Source organism: Schistocerca gregaria, chromosome 6, assembly GCF_023897955.1.
Source record: "Schistocerca gregaria isolate iqSchGreg1 chromosome 6, iqSchGreg1.2, whole genome shotgun sequence".
NCBI lineage: Eukaryota > Metazoa > Arthropoda > Insecta > Orthoptera > Acrididae > Schistocerca > Schistocerca gregaria.
Genome location: NC_064925.1, coordinates 283,845,377 through 283,866,018, shown reverse-complemented (window position 1 = coordinate 283,866,018; position 20,642 = coordinate 283,845,377). Strand labels below are relative to the sequence as shown.

The window sequence follows — 20,642 nt, the reverse complement described above, 5'->3', positions numbered from 1 at the left end:
CTTATTTGAAAGTGTTGTGTTAACAACTATAATAGCAGGGTGACAGAAATGTGTGTTGGGGATGAGCAGAGATAAACGTTCTATTGCATGTATGTATTACACACCACAAAATGAACACCGGCGACCCCTAAGGAATGTTCAAAACAAAACATTAACTTGCTCTGTGGACACCGAATGAAAAAATGACGTGTCACAGTGACCGCAGACGTTCGTACCATCAAGATAGAAGCCGAACTTCGTGGGAGTTAGAACCCGTGCAGGGCCTTCAGCTATGTATCCACTCTTACAGAATGCATATAGAATCATGTTGGTGTAACAGGGTAATGAGTATTGATAGAATGTGGTGGCATGCAACCGAATGTGAAACAGTCTGTCGTGGAGCGTATTGTGGAATTGACTATCTCTTAGGGCGTGGCTGTAGATAGTACGATAATATGTTTTATAGGCAGGGAAAAACAAACATCCAGAGGCTGAATTTGTCCAGTGGTTCCAGGTGGTATGAAGTGCAATGTCGCACACTTTTCAGGAGGAATAATTTGTTTTAAGGAGTATGATTGTTATACATAGATCAGGAATCAAGCTAAAGTAAGTTATTTTAAGCAGCCATTGGTCAAAAGCAGTGCTCATACCATAATTGTCGTTCTCTTACGCCCATTTTCACACTCTTGTTGCAGTGAAGTAAATATTTCCTATTGGCCTTGCAACGTTACCCACCCGAGAAAGAATTGTAGGGAGCAGAGCGCCTCCAACTTCTCACAGCACAATAAATCACTTTCCAGCCAATTTACCATCCAGATTAACAGTGGACATAATTGCGTACAAATGTATTAAGGCATCGATGTTAGTTGATCTTGATACAACTCTCTCGGTAACTCCAGTTTCTAGGGTTCCTTTCATATCCACTTCCTCTTCAGATCGGAGTTGAAAACAAATTCCCTACTGATCGATGGTATAAGTTTGTTTATCACATCTACAGATTTTCAGATCGATTCCGCAGTTTTCTGTGCATCGACAAGCTGACCATTTCGTTATCTTACGTCTTTCAATTTCGTAGCACTGTTTGATGTTATGCAACAACCCACTGCTCCCCTTGAAATTACTGTAACCTATGTCGCGAGCAATTTGAGGTGCATAACGTAGTAGATCACTATTATGCACATACTGTAAATTGTATCTGACATCTTTGAAACACGCAAACAATTTTTGCCCTCTCGTGAATATCCGTAGTTTTTCTTATGCGCTACATGGCCGTATTGCTGCAGACTTATTCGCAATCTGTTCATAATTGATTTTTACTATGCTACGGACGATCTTCCATGTACGTAATTAAATTGATTTTTATTATGCTACGGATGATCTTCCATGTACGTAATTATATTTAGTACCCGCTCCTTGGACAAAGGTTGTCCTTTTCTACGTTCGCTGGAGACGGGATCTGTGGCTTCCTGTCCGACAAAGATGAAGAATTACATGGCTCGACAACTGTTTCATTATCACTTTCACTTGTTAAGCACGTATCGTCATTGTTCTCCTCACATACACTATTCGCACAGTTGAGCATGTACGACACCACGCGTTTCACTGACTCATTTGGCAGAAAAGCTAATATTTCATCTGTCATTTCTTTCTCACTCTGCGACATTCCTTGGGTTCCTTGCTGACGAAATGTCAATATTGGAAACTATTGTTGTAGATATAGTGCAATGTTTGCTTTGTTTACCGTTGTCATTGCTCCGCTTTGCATCAACACCACTGTTGTGAGTTACTTGTAGATTAAGCAGTTCAAATACGCTACGTAAACTCATGCTGTGCTCACTGTTGAATACCTCATGTCCCGCCCCCTATTACCACTAACAGCCAATATTGCTGTTGCATGGTAGACAATATGTGGGGCGTCGAATGCCTTAAACATATTCGCCTTTTGCCGGCCGATGTGGCCGCGCTGTTCTAGGCGCTTCAGTCTGGCACCGCACGACCGCTGCGGTCGCAGTTTCGAATCCTGCCTCGGGCATGGATGTGTGTGATGTCCTTAGGTTAGTTAGGTTTAAGTAGTTCTAAGTTCTAGGGGACTGATGGCCCCAGATGTTGAGTCCCATAGTGCTCAGAGCCATTGAATCATCGTTCGCCTTTTGCGATCTCACACACAAGTGGTTTCTTGTTAGGAATAGATAATAAACTGAACAGTTTCATTAGTTAATATCTTTTTTGTCAGTAAGTATTGCAGCATGAACTAAGTGGCAATACGACGTTTAAAAGAAGACAATTCCAGTAGGTGCAATATAATCTTTATTTGCTTGTATCTGGAGATTTCTGCGCAAAAAGCTTGCCTGTTTCGGTTCGCAATGCCATTTTCAAGTATAACTGTGGGTGTTGTGAATAGTTGATCATATTTACTTCTTGTTGTTGTTGTTGTCTTCAGTCCTGAGACTGGTTTGATGCAGCTTTCCATGCTACTCTATCCTGTGCAAGCTGCTTCATCTCCCAGTACCTACTGCAACCTACATCCTTCTGAATCTGCTTAGTGTACTGATCTCTCGGTCTCCCTCTACGATTTTTACCCTCCACGCTGCCCTCCACTTCTTACGTACAATTAATAACGTTATTTTTGTAATTACACTTTTACTTGCGTCTAGGTGGAGTTGACGATCATAAGGCATCAAGGGGTCAACTGTGAGCTGTGTTATGAAATAATACTTATTATTAACACGTAGTTTTTATAATACGAAATTTTTCGTGATTATTGTTTGACAGTTGGATTCTATTAGATGTTGCGTGTTCACAGATTTTTCATCTTTGGGAGTCAAGGGTGGTGTGTTTGTAGAATAGTTATTATATGATTGAAATTTTTTTGTTTATGTGTTATCTGTTTCTTCTTTCCCGTGGTCGAAAATTTCATGATTATAATAACATTATTTCACAACAGACAGCCACAGTTGGCCCTTGATATCTCGTGATCGTGAATTTCACCTAGACTTAAGTAAAAGATGTAACTTACAAAAATAACGTTACTGGTCATAACCAAGTTTGAAATGACACCCACTATTCACAACACCCAAAGGTGCACTTCCAAACGGCGCTGCAAACCGAAACAGGCAAGCTCTTTGTGCAGAAGTCTCCAAATACAAGCAGCTACTGTAATGACTTCCTACAGTTACAATTCGTTTGTCACTTACAGGGTAAATTATTCCTCGATGTCTCTTGATGTGCGCTATCAACTATTCGCTTCTTTTAGTCAATTTGTTCCCTAAATTTCATTACTCTCGAATTTTCCTTTTATTATTTATTTTATACGCCCATATAAGTGGTTCATGGTGTGGGTTCCTGTAGTCATGTCCTAGTTCATGAACCACGGGCAACGTATGAGTGGCCAAGTAAGTGGTCCCGGCAGTCGGGATACCAGTTACTTTGGAATAAGGCTGGGCATCTCGGACATATTCTGAGTCGTGGCCACCTTTGTGCTCATACGGCAAAGACTACCAAATCCACCGGTTAGTCCCTCAACCGTTAGGGGTAAAACCCAATGGGACTCGGGGCAAGTACGCCTAGCAACCTGCTTCCCTGGTACTTTAAATATGATGCTGGCAACAATCAGAGCAAAATGCCTCCGACCTTTGGAGGTGACGGAGTCTCAACTCCAACTGACAAACCAGGGACATCTAAGATACGACTTGGCAAACAAATGGTAATGAGATGGGGAGCTATTAATATCAATGGGGGCTACTCAGGGAAGAAGGTAGAGCTGGCAGAGGCTGCAAGTAAGATGGGGCTGGACGTTTTAGCTGTTAGTGACATTCGGGTAAGGGGTGAGATAGAAGAGGAAGTGGGAGAATACAAGGTCTACCTGTCAGGAGTCAAAGCAGGAATAGCACAATGGAGTGTAGGGCTTTACATCAGGAAAGAAATGGAATCCGGCGTAGTTGCAATAAGGTATGTAAACGAACGACTGATGTGGATAGATTTGACAGTGTCTAGCAAGAAAATTAGGATTGTGTCAGTACATTCGCATTGTGAAGGGACGGATCAAGATAAGATGGATAGTTTTTATGAGGCACTCAGTGATGTAGTTGTTAGAGTAAAGGACAAAGACAGTGTTCTGCTCACGGGTGATTTTAATGCCAGGATTGGAAATCGAACAGAAGGGTATGAAAAGGTTATGCGTAAATTTGGAGAGGATATGGAGGCTAACAGGAACAGGAAACAACTCTTGAATTTCTGTGCCAGTATGGGCTTATTAATCACAAACTCCTTTTTTAAACATAAGAACATTCACTGGTATACTTGGGAAGTTAGGGGAACCAGATTTGTCATTGACTATATAATAACAGATCAGGAATTCAGGAAGGCTGTGAGGGACACACGTGTATTCAGTGGATTCTTTGATGACACTGATCATTGCAATCTGCAGTGAAATTGGGATTTTGAGGCCGGAAGTGCAGGAGGTCAGGTCCATATGTAGGAGGTTAAGAGTGAAGAAACTTCAGGATAAGGAAATCAGGCACAAGTACATAACAGCGATCTCAGAAAGGTACCAGTTAGTTGAATGTAGTCAATTACAGTCATTGGAAAAGGAATGGACAAAGTACAGGGACACGGTACTAGAAGTGGCTAAAGAATGTCTTGGTACAGTAGTGTGTAAAAGTAGAATGAAGCAAACAGCTTGGTGGAATGCCACACTCAAGGCAGCCTGTGAAAGGAAAAAGAAGGCGTATCAAAAATGGCTACATACTAGAACTCAGGTAGACAGAGAAAGTTATGTTGAAGAAAGAAACAAAGCCAAACAGATAATTGCAGCATCCAAGAAGAAATCTTGGGAAGACTTTGGAAAGAGGTTGGAGACTTCGGGTCAGGCTGCTGGTAAACCATTATGAAGTGTAATCAGCAGTCTTCGAAATGGAGGTAAGAAGGAAATGACAAGTATTTTGGACAGGTCAGGAAAACGGCTGGTGAATCCTGTGGATGCCTTGGGCAAATGGAGGGAATACACTCCTGGAAATTGAAATAAGAACACCGTGAATTCATTGTCCCAGGAAGGGGAAACTTTATTGACACATTCCTGGGGTCAGATACATCACATGATCACACTGACAGAACCACAGGCACATAGACACAGGCAACAGAGCATGCACAATGTCGCCACTAGTACAGTGTATATCCACCTTTCGCAGCAATGCAGGCTGCTATTCTCCCATGGAGACGATCGTAGAAATGCTGGATGTAGTCCTGTGGAACGGCTTGCCATACCATTTCCACCTGGCGCCTCAGTTGTACTAGCGTTCGTGCTGGACGTGCAGACCGCGTGAGACGACGCTTCATCCAGTCCCAAACATGCTCAATGGGGGACAGATCCGGAGATCTTGCTGGCCAGGGTAGTTGACTTACACCTTCTAGAGCACGTTGGGTGGCACGGGATACATGCGGACGTGCATTGTCCTGTTGGAACAGCAAGTTCCCTTGCCGGTCTAGGGATGGTAGAACGATGGGTTCGATGATGGTTTGGATGTACCGTGCACTATTCAGTGTCCCCTCGACGATCACCAGAGGTGTACGGCCAGTGTAGGAGATCGCTCCCCACACCATGATGCCGGGTGTTGGCCCTGTGTGCCTCGGTCGTATGCAGTCCTGATTGTGGCGCTCACCTGCACGGCGCCAAACACGCATACGACCATCATTGGCACCAAGGCAGAAGCGACTCTCATCGCTGAAGACGACACGTCTCCATTCGTCCCTCCATTCACGCCTGTCGCGACACCACCGGAGGCGGGCTGCACGATGTTGGGGCGTGAGCGGAAGACGGCCTAACGGTGTGCGGGACCGTAGCCCAGCTTCATGGAGACGGTTGCGAATGGTCCTCGCCGATACCCCAAGAGCAACAGTGTCCCTAATTTGCTGGGAAGTGGCGGTGCGGTCCCCTACGGCACTGCGTAGGATCCTACGGTCTTGGTGTGCATCCGTGTGTCGCTGCGGTCCGGTCCCAGGTCGACGGGCACGTGCACCTTCCGCCGACCACTGGCGACAACATCGATCTACTGTGGAGACCTCACGCCCCACGTGTTGAGCAATTCGGCGGTACGTCCACCCGGCCTCCCGCATGCCCACTATACGCCCTCGCTCAAAGTCCGTCAACTGCACATACGGTTCACGTCGACGCTGTCGCGGCATGCTACCAGTGTTAAAGACTGCGATGGAGCTCCGTATGCCACGGCAAACTGGCTGACACTGACGGCGGCGGTGCACAAATGCTGCGCAGCTAGCGCCATTCGACGGCCAACACCGCGGTTCCTGGTGTGTCCGCTGTGCCGTGCGTGTGATCATTGCTTGTACAGCCCTCTCGCAGTGTCCGGAGCAAGTATGGTGGGTCTGACACACCGGTGTCAATGTGTTCTTTTTTCCATTTCCAGGAGTGTATTTTGAAGAGTTGCTCAATGTAGGTGAAAATACGATCGGTAATGTTTCAGATTTCGAGGTAGAATGGGATAGGAATGAGGATGGAAATAGGATCACATTTGAGGAAGTGGAGAAAATGGTCAATAGATTGCAGTGCAATGAAGCAGCTGGGGTGGATGAAGTTAAGTCGGAACTCATCAAATACAGTGGAGCGTCAGGTCTTAAATGGCTACACAGGATAAATGAAATGGCCTGGGAGTCGGGATGGGTTCCATCAGACTGGGCAAAAGCAGTAATCACACCAATTATTAAACATGGAAACAGAAAAGTTTGTAACAACTACAGAGGTATCTCTTTAATCAGCTTTGTTGGTAAAATCTTCTCAGGTATTGTTGAAAGGAAAGCGCGAGTATTAGTTGAGGGCCAATTGGATGAAAATCAGTGTGGGTTTAGGCCTCTTAGAGGATGTCAGGACCAGATCTTTAGCTTACGGCAAATAATGGAGAAGTGTTATGAGTGGAACAGGGAATTGTTATCTATGCTATATAGATCTAGAAAAGGCATATGACCGGGTTCCTAGGAGGAAGTTATTGTCTGTTCTACGAGATTATGGAATAGAATGTTAACTTTTGCAAGCAATTAAAGGTCTTTACATGGATAATCAGGCAGCAGTTAGAGTTGGCGGTAAATTGAGTTCATGGTTCAGAGTAGTTTCAGGAGTAAGACAAGGCTGCAACCTATCTCCACTGTTGTTCATATTATTTATGGATCATATGTTGAAAACAATAGACTGGCTGGGTGAGATTAAGATATGTGAACACAAAATATGCAGTCTTGCATATGCGGATGACTTACTTGTGATGGAAGATTCGATTGAAAGTTTGCAAAGTAATATTTCAGAGCTAGGTCAGAAATGTAAGGACTATGGTATGGAGATTAGCATCTCCAAAACGAAAGGAATGTCAGTGGGAAAGAAATATAAACGGATTGACTGCCAAATAGGAGGAACAAAGTTAGAACAGGTGGACGGTTTCAAGTACTTAGGATGCTTATTCTCACAGGATGGCAACATAGTGAAAGAACTGGAAGCGAGGTGTAGCAAAGCTAATGCAGTGAGCGCTCAGCTACGATCCACTCTCTTCTGCAAGAAGGAAGTCAGTATCAAGACTAAGTTATCTGTGCACCGTTCAATCTTTCTACCAACTTTGTTGTATGGGAGCGAAAGCTGGGTGGATTCAGGTTACCTTATCAACAATGTTGAGGTTATGGACATGAAAGTAGCTAGGATGATTGCAGGTACTAGTAGATGGGAACAATGGCAGGAGGGTGTCCACAATGAGGAAATCAAAGAAAAACTGGGAATGAACTCTATAGATGTAGCAGTCAGGGCGAACAGGCTTATATGGTGGGGTCATGTTACACGCATGGGAGAAGCAAGGTTAACCCAAGAGACTCATGGGTTCGGCAGTAGAGGGTAGGAGGAGTCAGGGCAGACCAAGGAGAAGGTACCTGGATTCGGTTAAGAATGATTTTGAAGTAATAGGTTTAACATCAGAAGAGGCACGAATGTTAGCACTGAATAGGGGATCATGGAGGAATTTTATAAGGGGGCTATGCTCCAGACTGAACGCTGAAAGGCATAATCAGTCTTAAATGATGATGATGATGATGATGATGCCCATATAATCTTCAGCATTCTGTTGCGCCACTTCTGAAAAGCTTGTAGTCTCTTTTTGTCTGGACTTTTTATTGTTCACGTTTCACATCTGTATAAGGCAACAATCGAGAGAAAAACATTCAGAAAAGAGTTCTTACCACTATCCAGATATCCCTCTTAAAATCTGATGTTTGACTGCGAATAAAAGGTAGTTGTCACTTTCGATAAATGTTGACAACGTTAGGCGTAATTTCTAAAAAGGAAATCAGAAACGAGAAGGTGAGTCAGGTGGTAATCACTGAGTAAGTATTAGAAAAATGATATTATGAAAATAGACAATTTCAAGCAATTTAATGCTGTGTCCGAACGAGCACTTTATGTTGCCTGATAATTAGCTTTTAATAGTGAAAATTAAAGTGAGAGAAACGAAAAGCTTTAAGTCTGAAGCAGTCGATCATATGTCGATTAAATGCTTACTGTCGATCTTCGACTTTCAAGATGCGTTTAAAAGGGCCATATTTTAAGGCCATCAACATTGCTGCAATAGACGTCAGTTTTGTAGTATGACTGGGTAATATTGCTGGTGTAGCAGCCTGTTGCAGATAGTTGCCGACATATTGCCGAGGGGTTGCTTGTATTGCCTACCAAGAGCGGAAAATTTTCGCATTGCAGGGTAGTATCTATCTCGCTGTAAATGCTTCCCGTCTCGCTGTCACCTTTGTTTCCTAATTCTCTCACCGTGTCTGAGCAAAAACAATAATATCGTTTCGCTTTTGTTCGAAAGGTTTCTCGCATTCATATTGCCACATGTTTTGTAGTTGTTCATTGCCGTGAGTTCGTTTTGTATAGCAGTGGGGAAGTGGACAAACGCGAGAACTATGAATTTTATAAATGCAACTCATCTACAAGAGTTAGGGGACGTCGAAATTAGTGCAAACAAAGACCGAAATATGAAAAAAGTAAGCAGTTGCGGATGAACTGGGAATACATCTACATACATAACCCACAAGCCACCGTACGGCGCATGGCAGACGGTACCCTGTAATCACTATTATTCATTTTCTTTCCTGTTCCACTCGCAAATACAGCGAGGAAAAATGACTATGTGCATGGCTCCGAATGAGCCCTAATTTCTCATATCTTATCTTCGTGGTCCTTAAGCAAAATGTATGTTATGCCCAGGTATCTTCGTGATGCTTAAGTAAAATATATGTTGGCGGCAGTAGATAAATTTTCTCAATAGTGTTTCTCGAAAAGAACGTCGCCTTCCCTTCAGGGATTCCCGTTTGAGTTCTCGAAGCACCTCCATAACACTACTTACCGGTAAGAAACCTACCAGCCCGCTTCGGAATTGCTTCCATGTCTTCCTAATGCGAACTGGCACGGATCCCAAACACTCGAGCATTACTCAAGGAAAGGTAGCGTTAGCGTCCTGTATGCGGTCTCCTTTACAGATGAAAAACACTTTCCCAAAATTCTCGTGATAAACCGACGTCGACGATTCGCGTTCCCTGCCACGATCCTCACATTCTTGTTCCAATTCACATTGCTTTGCAGTGTTATGCCCAGATATTTAAAAGACGTGACTGTGTCAATCAGCACGCTATTAGCACTGTATCGGAACATTACAGGTTTGTTTTCCCTACTCATCTGAATTACATTTTTCACCACGTTTGATGAAGCATACAAAAATTCCGAAGTCTCTGACACTGTGCCAAATGCGAGGTAAAAGAATTGAATAGGAAGAGTGGAAACACAGATAGCCGTTTATGCACGTGATTGGCATTTGATGCCATAGGTTAATATTGTCTCGTGATATACCTGAAGCAGGAACTAATAGTGCAGGGTGTTACAAATGAATATCGGTGTTTTAACGCTTTATAATAGTTAATACATTAAACTTACTGTTATAAATGATTTGCCAAATGATAGAGCAACTCAGACAGTTTTACCAAGAACCTTATAAATATCAAAGTGAGCACCATTTGTCACACGGCACACATCAAGTCTATAGCCGAGCGCTGGATAGGGCTTGCTTTGCATAACCTCCACGTTCACCCGCCCTAACGCCATGCGATTTTTTCCTTTGAGGCTTCATCAAGGATCGTGTGAACGTGCCTTCGATGTCGGCAGGCCTCCCTGAACTAAGAAACCGGATAGAAGCAGCTGTTGCTACAATCACTGAAGACACACTTATCAACGTTTGGGAAGAACTTTACTATAGACTTGATACGTGCTGTGTAACAAATGGTGCTCACAGTGAACATTTATAAGCTTCTTGGTAAAACTGTTTGAGTTGCTCTTTCATTTGACATATCATTTACAACTGTAAGTTTAATGTAATAAATATTATAAAGCTTTAAAACCCCAATATTTATTTATAAACACCCTGTATAATTCGTGTTGCAAACTTCCATTAATTAAATATTTCAATTCTTCATCCAAAGCATTGCTTACTTCTTGAACCGTGAGACTTATTGATGTATAGTGAATTTTAAAGAAGTTCATTAAACTTCTGAACGAATCATCAGTAGCTAAAAGCTGGAAGTGTTATCACCAGTCGGGTTGCACCTGGTATTACACTCTCTTATATTTGTTCTTGTACGAGATACAGGAAATGCTTTTCCGACAGTCTGAAAAGTTCAAGTACGGTTATGTATCCAGCATCAGTTTACTGGTCACATATTGTGAAGCATTCCGCTCACTTAAAAAGAACACTTCCACAAAGTCTCATTTTACTCTTTTTTCCACCTTGATTCTTTGTGTGATGTAAAAGTAATAGAGCTAAATTCACTTCCGCTAAGTAGTGTTCGTCGATTTTGTGGCAATTGTCCTGCCACTTGCAAACACTTCTGGCCCGGAGATGTATTGCATAAACATTGCCGGGCGGTAGTGGCCGGTAATGTTGTGGTACATATGGCTGCAAATCGTGTGTCCGCAATGATGCTTGACAACATTGTCGGTATTATTATGGGCTCTATGCAGTTTTCAGGCCGTGTAAAACGTGCCTTTAAGGACGATAAATTCGACGGAACTATATCGGTCAGACTCTACAAACATCTCGCAAGACTGGGGCCATCTGGTCGCAGAGTAACAGCAGGCGCGAACCGAGCTGGCCGATCCCGAATTGGGACAAAGAGTGCTGGAGAAGTTGGGTAGTTCGAGCTCGCAGTGCTGGAGCCGTGCCGACCGCTCCTCTCCCTATTGGACTGATCCAGAGCGGCAGGGGTGTGCTGACTGCCGGCGCCGACGCGTCTGCAGTCGGCCCTCTCCCCTCTCTCTCATTTCGCGCAGCCTTCGGCGTGCCCCCTCGTCGGCCGTCGTTCCTTCGAGTGCGCGGAATTTCTTTGACAGGAGTTGGCGGCCGATTTTTTTGGCCCTCTTCTCGCGACTAGGTTCGCGTTTTACGCCTGCAGCAAATGAAACAGCTGAGCGGCGCGCGGGAGCGGACTGTGCGGGGTCGGTGGGGAGGGTGGAAGGGTGGGCGAGCCCGTGTGGCTGCGTCGGCGGAGGCGGCCGCCGCCCCCACCTGTCGAGCGAGCTGTCTGCCCGGGCAGCGCGGCGATCAATAGGCGGGCGGGGACCGGGGAGGGTGAACGCTCTGGCTGTACGTAGCCAGCGCCGTGGTGCGGCCCGGGGCGCCAGACCCGCCGCTGACCTGACCTATGCCGCCGCCGGCAGGCGCGGCCACAGCCACGTGCCAGTCTCGCTCTTTATTTTTGTTTTGGGTTTTTCATTTGAGGCACTACCACACACACATTGCGATAAAGGTGAAAAAATCTAGATTTACGATTACGCTTGCGAGGTGCTGGGGCTACCAGTGTATTTAACACTAAATTCTTCTAGAATCTTTATATGGAAACGATGCTCTAGCCCCCCTTTTCTAACTCCGACTTTTGCTGTTGCACATGGATTAAGAAGAAACGCGAACTGACTGTAATCGACCCTGCAAGTGGAGTAGAAAACATTTTGGTACCTGTAATAATTTAATTTGATAGAAATTAATTAGATAAAGGAAAGTTTCATTAACGTAGTGAGAAATGATAGGGTTGCTCTACCGATTAACAAAATGAAAGTTCTGTCCAAAACAACAATTTGATTTATTATGACTAAACTCAAAATAATAAACAAAACACACGAAACATTTACAATACGTCAAACTGGATACTCAAATAAATACTGTGAAGGTGAAGTTGTCCATAAACTAGATAGTGATATTTATGACCAAGTGGTATATGGAGCCAATTCCTTGCAACTCAAATCTTAAGCGAATCACCAAGCCAACCCAACATTAATTGCTGTTACAGTTTCCCGAGGGCATGCAGCTTTACTGTATGATTAATGATGATGGCGTCCTCTTGGGTAAAACATTCCGGAGGTAAAATAGTCCCCCATTCGGATCTCCGGGCGGGGACTACTCAAGAAGATGTCGTTATCAGGCGAAAGAAAACTGGCGTTCTACGGATCAGAGGGTGGAATGTCAGATCCCTTAATCGGGCAGGCAGGTTAGAAAATTTAAAAATGGTAATGGATAGGTTAAAGTTAGCTACAGTGGGAATTAGTGAAGTTCGGTGGCAGGAGGAACAAGACTTTTGGTCAGGCGAATACAGGGTTATAAATACAAAGTCAAATAGGGGTAATGCAGGAGTAGGTTTAATAATGAATAGGAAAATAGGAATGCGGGTAAGCTACTACAAACAGCATAGTGAACGCATTATTGTGGCCAAGACAGACACGAAGCCCACGCCTGCTACAGTAGTACAAGTTTATATGCCAAGTAGCTCTGCAGATGACCAAGAAATTGAAGAAATGTATGAAGAAATAAAAGAAATTATTCAGATAGTGAAGGGAGAAGAAAATGTAGTAGTCATGGGTGACTGGAATTCAGTAGTAGGAAAAGGGAGAGAAGGAAACGTAGTAGGTGAATATGGATTGGGGGTAAGAAATGAAAGAGGAACCCGCCTGGTAGAATTTTGCACAGAGCACAACTTGATCATTGCTAACACTTGGTTCAAGAATTATAAAAGAAGATTGTATACATGGAAGAAGCCTGGAGATACTGACAGATTTCAGATAGATTATATAATGGTAAGACAGAGATTTAGGAACCAGGTTTTAAATTGTAAGACATTTCCAGGGGCAGATGTGGACTCTCACCACAATCTATTGGTTATGAACTGTAGATTAAAACTGAAGAAACTGCAAAAAGGAGGGAACTTAAGGAGAAATGACCTGGATAAACTGAAAGAAACAGAGGTTGTACAGAGTTTCAGGGAGAGTGTAAGAGAACAAATGGCAGGGATGGGGGAAAGAAATACAGTAGAAGAAGAATGGGTAGCTTTGAGGGATGAAGTAGTGAAGGCAGCGGAGGATCAAGTAGGTAAAAAGACGAGGGCTAGTAGAAATCCTTGGGTAACAGAAGAAATATTGAATTTAATTGATGAAAGTAGAAAATATAAAAATGCAGTAAATGAAGCAGGCAAAAAGGAATACAGACGTCTCAAAAATGAGATCGACAGGAAGTGCAAAATGGCTAAACAGGGATGGCTAGAGGATAAATGTAAGGATGTAGAGGCTTATCTCACTAGGGGTAAGATAGATACTGCCTACAGGAAAATTAAAGAGACCTTTGGAGAAAAGAGAACCACTTGTATGAAGATTGAGAGCTCAGATGGAAACCCAGTTGTAAACAAAGAAGGGAAAACAGAAAGGTGGAAGCAGTATATAGAGGGTCTATACAAGGGCGATGTACTTGAGGACAATAATATGGAAATGGAAGAGGATGTAGATGAAGATGAAATGGGAGATATGATACTGCGTGAAGAGTTTGACAGAGCACTGAAAGACCTGAGTCGAAACAAGGCCCCTGGAGTAGGCAACATTCCATTAGAACTACTGACAGCCTTGGAAGAGCCAGTCCTGACCAAACTGTACCATCTGGTGAGCAAGATGTATGAGACAGGCGAAATTCCCTCAGACTTTAAGAAGAATATAATAATTCCAATCCCAAAGAAAGCAGGTGTGGTCAGATGTGAAAATTACCGAACTATCAGTTTAATAAGTCACAGCTGCAAAATACTAACGCGAATTCTTTACAGACGAATGGAAAAACTGATAGAAGCCGACATCGGAGAAGATCAGTTTGTATTCCGTAGAAATGTTGGGACACGTGAAGCAATACTGACCCTACGACTTATCTTAGAAGAAAGATTAAGTAGAGGCAAACCTACGCTTCTAGCATTTGTAGACTTAGAGAAAGCTTTTGACAATGTTGATTGGACTACTCTCTTTCAAATTCTGAAGGTGGCAGGAGTAAAAAACAGGGAGCGAAAGGCTATTTATAATTTGTACAGAAAGCAGATGGCAGTTGTAACAGTCGAGGGGCATGAAAGGGAAGCAGTGGTTGGGAAGAGAGTGACAGAGGGTTGTAGACTATCCCCGACATTATTCTATCTATTGAGCAAGCAGTAAAGGAAACAAAAGAAAAGTTCGGAGTAGGTATTAAAATCCATGGAGAAGAAATAAAAATTTGAGGTTCACCGATGACATTGTAATTCTGTCAGAGAGCTGCATCAAACCAGTCGCAGGACTGAAGACAACAACAACAACAACGACTATACTCAAAGTAATAAGCAAAACACATGAAACATTTACAGTACGTCAAATTGGATACTCAAATAAATGCAGTGAAGGTGGAGTTGTCCATAAACTAGATTGTGACGTTTATAACCAAGTGATATTTGGAGCCAATTCCTTGCAACTCAAACCTTAAGAGAAACACCCAGCCAACCCAACATTAAGTGGTCCTACTGTAGTGAGAACTCAGACAATAAACACGGAAGACAGAACCACTTTAGAAAAGACGGGAACAGGCGCGCTCTGCTGAGCTCTGATTGTCACATAGCAAAACTCCCTGATTTGCCGGTGCTGCAGACATACATTACCAAGCTGTCTTCTTAACTGCAAGGACACGATCTGGCGTACCGGAGGCGATGGCTGGTTGCTTCGATGTCCCGTCGTGGTGATGATAAAGTCGCGAGTATAGCCCGAAACAAATTCTCCTGGCCTGGTTGTTCCAGACTAAAGACTTCCTAGAAACACAAATTGCCAACTGTACTCGGAAAGTTACGTTGAAGTCGAAACTTCAGCAACTTCGTAAAACAGTTACAATTAAATGAAAGTATATTAGACAGCCAACGGAAGGCATGCTGTCCAGAGCAGCGAGAGCTCTGTCTTGTAACCTACCCTGACCGAAAGGCGAGAGCCCACTCTCTAAAGAGCACCCGTACAAGCCGAACACAGAACATTCCCGCCCCCACGACAGTGGTCGTGGTTAAACGTTCCAATCAGCAGCTCGAAAACCGGCGGAAAATTCCACTCTATTGCCGACGCATTACTATTCCACCAATGGAGATAATTGGCGCCAAATTCTGCGCCGATTTTGCTACTTCACGGAGCTATTCCCTGAGCAAGCCAATCACAGTTATGATTTTGCAGAATACGCGGGAAATTTGCTCGCTAAGACTACCTGGGAACACAAGTCATTCCCACGCCTCGCTGGTAGGCCGCCAGAAAGTGTTTTCTCTAAGTTTCATGCGAAATTACGGAATCTGTAGCCCAGCCGCTCCGTCTGGCCCCTGTGGGCGTGTCGCCCCCGCTCTTATGACAATGTCGGCGTCTGGAAAGTATCCACTCGACTCCCTCACACCCGTCGTCTTAACCCTTTCTAGATCAGCAGAACCCGCCTGTCACCGGACCACCCGGGTGACGAGAGACGCTGTGTGGGAAGTCCACGTGTGAAGGAATAGCAACTTTTCACCGCATGCAATTAGAGAGGAAAATCTAATTACTCAGAGTAAGATAGAAATATGAGAGGGGGCTCGTGCCACCTCTCACGCTATTATTCACACTTACACATGTGGCAGAGGCTGCGTAGTCTTGTGTCTGCAGTAATGGAAATGTTTCTGTGTTGTGCACATTCGACATGTTGTCAAGGTAACATGTTGTTTTTGAAGAACAACAACTGGGCCGTTTCTCAAAGGATGCAAATCGGTGTCCGTCTCCCTTGTCCCATAGTTACTGACTAAGGTAGTGACGAGTCACTAGTGGGAGTGATAGTTGTACGAGAAGCGTTCTGTAAGTACTGCAACACCTTTTTTTCTCAGCTAGTTTGGGTTGATAAATGCGGAATATGCTGTGGTACATCATGGAATATTCCCAATTCAGCTATTAGGTTCACGAACTTCCGATAGGTGGTGGCGCTATACGAAGCCTTCAGAATGACATCTGTAACGGAGGTGCTTTCCAAGCAGGAAGCTATCATTGAGTTTCTTTTAGCGGAAAACCACAACATCGCAGATATTCATAGGCGTTTGCTGAATTTCTACAGACACCTGGCAGTGAAAACAAACTCGGTGGGTCGTTGGGTGAGGCGTCTGTTATCATCGCAACAAGGTCGAGCAAGGTACTCCAAGGAATCTGTGCCGCCTAACAGAAGAAAATAAAGAGCAACTAAGGACCATTTGTGTGCAGCTGCTTGCACATTACGACCATGATCGTGTTAGTTTCTTGTCAAACATTATCACAGGCGATGAAACATGGGTTAATTACTTCGAACCGGAAACAAAACGGAAGTCCACGAAGTTGCGCAGCTTCACCTCTCCTCCGAACAAAAAGTTCGGTAAAGTTATGGCACCATTCTTCTCAGACTTCAAGGGGTTATTCTGTTTGATGTCCTCCCTCGTGGTGCAACGATCAACTATGAAGTGCATTGTGCTACCCTCAAGAAATTGAAGAAACAGTTTCAGCGGATTCGTCGCCACGAAGATGCAGAAGGAATTCTCCTTATCCGTGACAGTGCAAGGCCTCTCACAAATCTGCGCACCACAAGACCTCATTGGACTGTTCTTCCTCATCCATCCCACTGTCCGGATCTCCCATTTTCCGACTTCCATCTGTTTGACCCAATGAAGGATGCACTTTACGGTTCGGGAAGCAGTACATGGATCATGGGGAAGTTATTGATGCTTCAAGATGTTGGGCCGGACGTTGACCAGTAAAGCGATACCATGCGGGCATACAGGCCCCTGTAGAAAAATAGAGGCTTGTAAACTAAAAGAGTGGGGAATATAATGATATATTGGAATTCTGAATAACACCAACCTGCTTCCAGGTAAAAAAAATGCATTGCATTAATTATTTATTGTCCCTCGTAGTTAGCGTCGTCCTGCTATGCAAGTTGAGGCACGAAATTGACCCTCTATGGAGGTGGAGATTGGTGTTCGAATTCGGTGCTGTCTTCCCCCTCTTATGGAAGTTTACCTCTCTGGCGAAGTGGTGTCACCGTTATCATTCACTGGTTTCCCCATAACCGAGACCTTTTCTCTCTCTCCTGTGATTTTCGCCATCGGTTTCTATCTTCCCATGCTTCCTCTTCTTCTACTTCTATTTTTCTCATGGATTCCCTTATCCCATCTTACCAGGTAACATTCCTTCTTCCTCTTTTCCTCCTTGCCTGAGGATGGTACATTAAGATCTTCTTTGGTCATCTGTCATTCACATTCTATGTCCACACCAAACGAGCTGCCGTTCTTATATCTGTGATGCTGTCTTGAGTCTCTTGACATTTCCGTAATTGTAGTATTTCTTACGTTGTCTCGCCGAGATATTCCACATGCTCTCAGTTCGTTTCCATTTTTTCCAATAAGCTCCGAGTGCTTAGATCCACAGCTCGTTTTAGGCTGTCCGACTCCTTATACGAGTGGTCGGAGTGGCTGAATGCCATGCGAGGGACTCGGGTTCGATTCCCGGCTGAACCGGGACTGGGTGTTGTGTTGTTGTCCTCATCAACATTTCATCATCATCGATACGCAAGTTGCGAAATGGCGTCGAATAATATGTATATATATGACTTGCACCAGGTGACTGAACTCCCCGAATTGGGATTCCCGCCCAAAATATTCCACACGCACAGTACGTCTAAACAGCATCTCATCTTCTGTACTTTACATTTTACTTCTTCAGAATACCAAAATACGGGGTTCAGCTACTGCTGCTTCCTCTTGGGTTACTCGTTGCTATATTTCCCAATTACTTACTGCGTCCTCCGTTAGGATGCTATCCACAATATTTATTTATTTTTGATACCTTGATGTTATGGCCGTCTAATATTCAGTTTACTACATTTTCTCCACGTATAGGTATCCAGTCTCTTGAAAATTTACTTCCATTCCCCACTTATCACACTTTTCTAATAATTTTCTTGGCACACGGCAAATATGATCTTCTTTGCTGGCCACTACTTGATAACCTACGAAGTACAAGGTATACAGACAATGATGCTTTGCGATCCGAATGCCCATTCTTGCACATTTCGTACTTCACAGATCTAAGGCTGTCTCGATGTATTTTCTAACAATTTAGGAGATAACCAGCACCACTGTTTTAATCTTTTTGAAATTCTGAAAGACTCTGACGAAATTTTATTCTCCATTTTGATTACACGCTCTTGAAACTTATATAGGCTGCATATATAGACACTTCTTAAATGTTTATATGAAGACAACAAATACCTAGAACTATAAAGTTGTACACATGGTGATGCAAAGCCTTACCACATCATTAAAGTTATAACGTTGTGAAATGGGCTCTCCCTGAAACAAAATAAAATAAAATAAAGACTAAATTACAACATTAAGAAAGGAGTTTAAAATAAGTCACAATACCAGAGTACATTTTCTACCCTCAAAATATTTCTTTTTCGTCGTTTTCTCAAGAAAGAGAAATGTTGGGGCTGTGCAAAGCCAACGCATATTATGTGAGCGTACTGAAATGTAATGGCTCCGAATTTTGTATGTGAAAACTCTTAAAGCTTTTCTAAATAAAACAAGCTTTATTAAAATTCTACATCATTAGCCTTCATGTCTTCATATTGATTTCTCGACGTAGTCACCCTGCAGACGACCAAATTTCCCCCAACGAGAGACCAGTTTGTTGATACCATCAGTGTAGAATGTTCGATTTTGTTGACGGAGCCACAACCTCACCTCTGCTTGCACCGCTTCATCACTATCAAACTTAAGTCATCGAAGGTGTTCATTAAGGTTTGGAGACAGACGAAAATCGGGTGGGGCTAAGTCGGAACTGTATGGAGGATGATCGATGACAATGACCCGAAGCGTCGGTTTGTTGCAGATATCGCAGCACTCGTGTGTGATCTGGCATTAGCACGCTGAAGGGTTGCATGCTCCATGTGTGGATGAACTCCTCGAATTCGTGCTTTCAGAAACTCGATTGCAGCACGCTGTTTCTCACGCACCGACATAGTTACGTTACACACCGCCATCCTACGCGCTGGAATTCGGACTCCTCTAACGGCGGAGGATAGTAATTTGCAACGACCGAGTAGCATGCATGACATGTTATACATCATCAGACGCTGAGGCAAAATAAAGAGTTCGGAGGCGTTACTTTTCAGTTCGTCTTTTTTTTATTTTTTATTTTTTTTATTTTTTTTATTTTTTTTTTTTTTGTGGTCGTAAATGAACTTTTATGCCTACCCTCGTATGTCCAATTCGGAGAAGTATCATAATATGTGAACGCCTGGGGCTCGACCGTTAGGAAGGCTTTGGACGACATATTTCAAGGTCATTAGATTAGGACAGGATTACGTAAAAAATATAGTGTGTGTGTTGATACAAAAAGAAAAAAAGTATTGTATGTGGTCCGATGTAAGAGAAGGCCTAATGGTCCTAATGAGATCAGGTTAAATAAATAAATAAATAACTAAAATTTCCCGACCCCCAAGGTCTTGAGACATAACCTCATTACGTGTTTTACCTTTGCGTTTTGCGAAGGATGCAGCCTACCAGTCCCTGGTGCTGGAACTGCAGCAACCACGAGCTCGTAGCAGAGCAGCAATTACGCACGTTAGTGAGGACATGCTAGCCCGGACATGAGAGGAAATGGAACATCGCGTAGGTACTCGTCATTCATGTTAGTGGTTTGTTAGCACAACTGTGAATTGGACATGATTGTGGTCACCTACACGTAAAACCCTGTATGTATGAGAATGTGAAATCTAATTGAATCAGACGCACCCTTGAGATCCAATGTTGAATTTAATGTACACAACGGAATTGCTAATGCTTTAATTTATTGGTCCTGGCAGTGAATCTGAAGGTGGGAAATCGACATAATATTTATCATCTAAAGGTAACGGTTGTGAAAATAAGCTCAAGAATGAAATAGCACTATGGTTTCTTATAAAAGACACATGAATAATAATGCAACAAAACTCAGTTATGTGGACAAGAACTTTGCAAAGATATACATTACTATGAGAACTTCAAACTAAACCTCTGAGTTGGCAAAGTAACTGAAAGAGATGGAGCTGCATAAAATTTCTGGTGTAATTCTGAGAACTAGGTACAGTAACTTGACTATGACGATCAGAGCGACTGTTTGCCTGGAAGCAACACCCAAGAACCTTAAAGATCAGAGGACGCCCTGACGAATAAGAGACAGCTATCTTGCAAATGAACTACGGTTCCATCGCTTGCCTTAATATGCCGGAGCTGTAAGCGATGCTTACCATACTCTT

General features: G+C 43.4%; 1 protein-coding gene across 5 annotated transcripts in view; it reads left to right on the top strand.

Moving 5' to 3' along the window:
* Positions 1-20,642, top strand: part of LOC126278045 (receptor expression-enhancing protein 1) — a 628,988-nt gene that overhangs the window by 234,897 nt on the left and 373,449 nt on the right. The gene's annotated exons all lie outside the window — the stretch shown is intronic.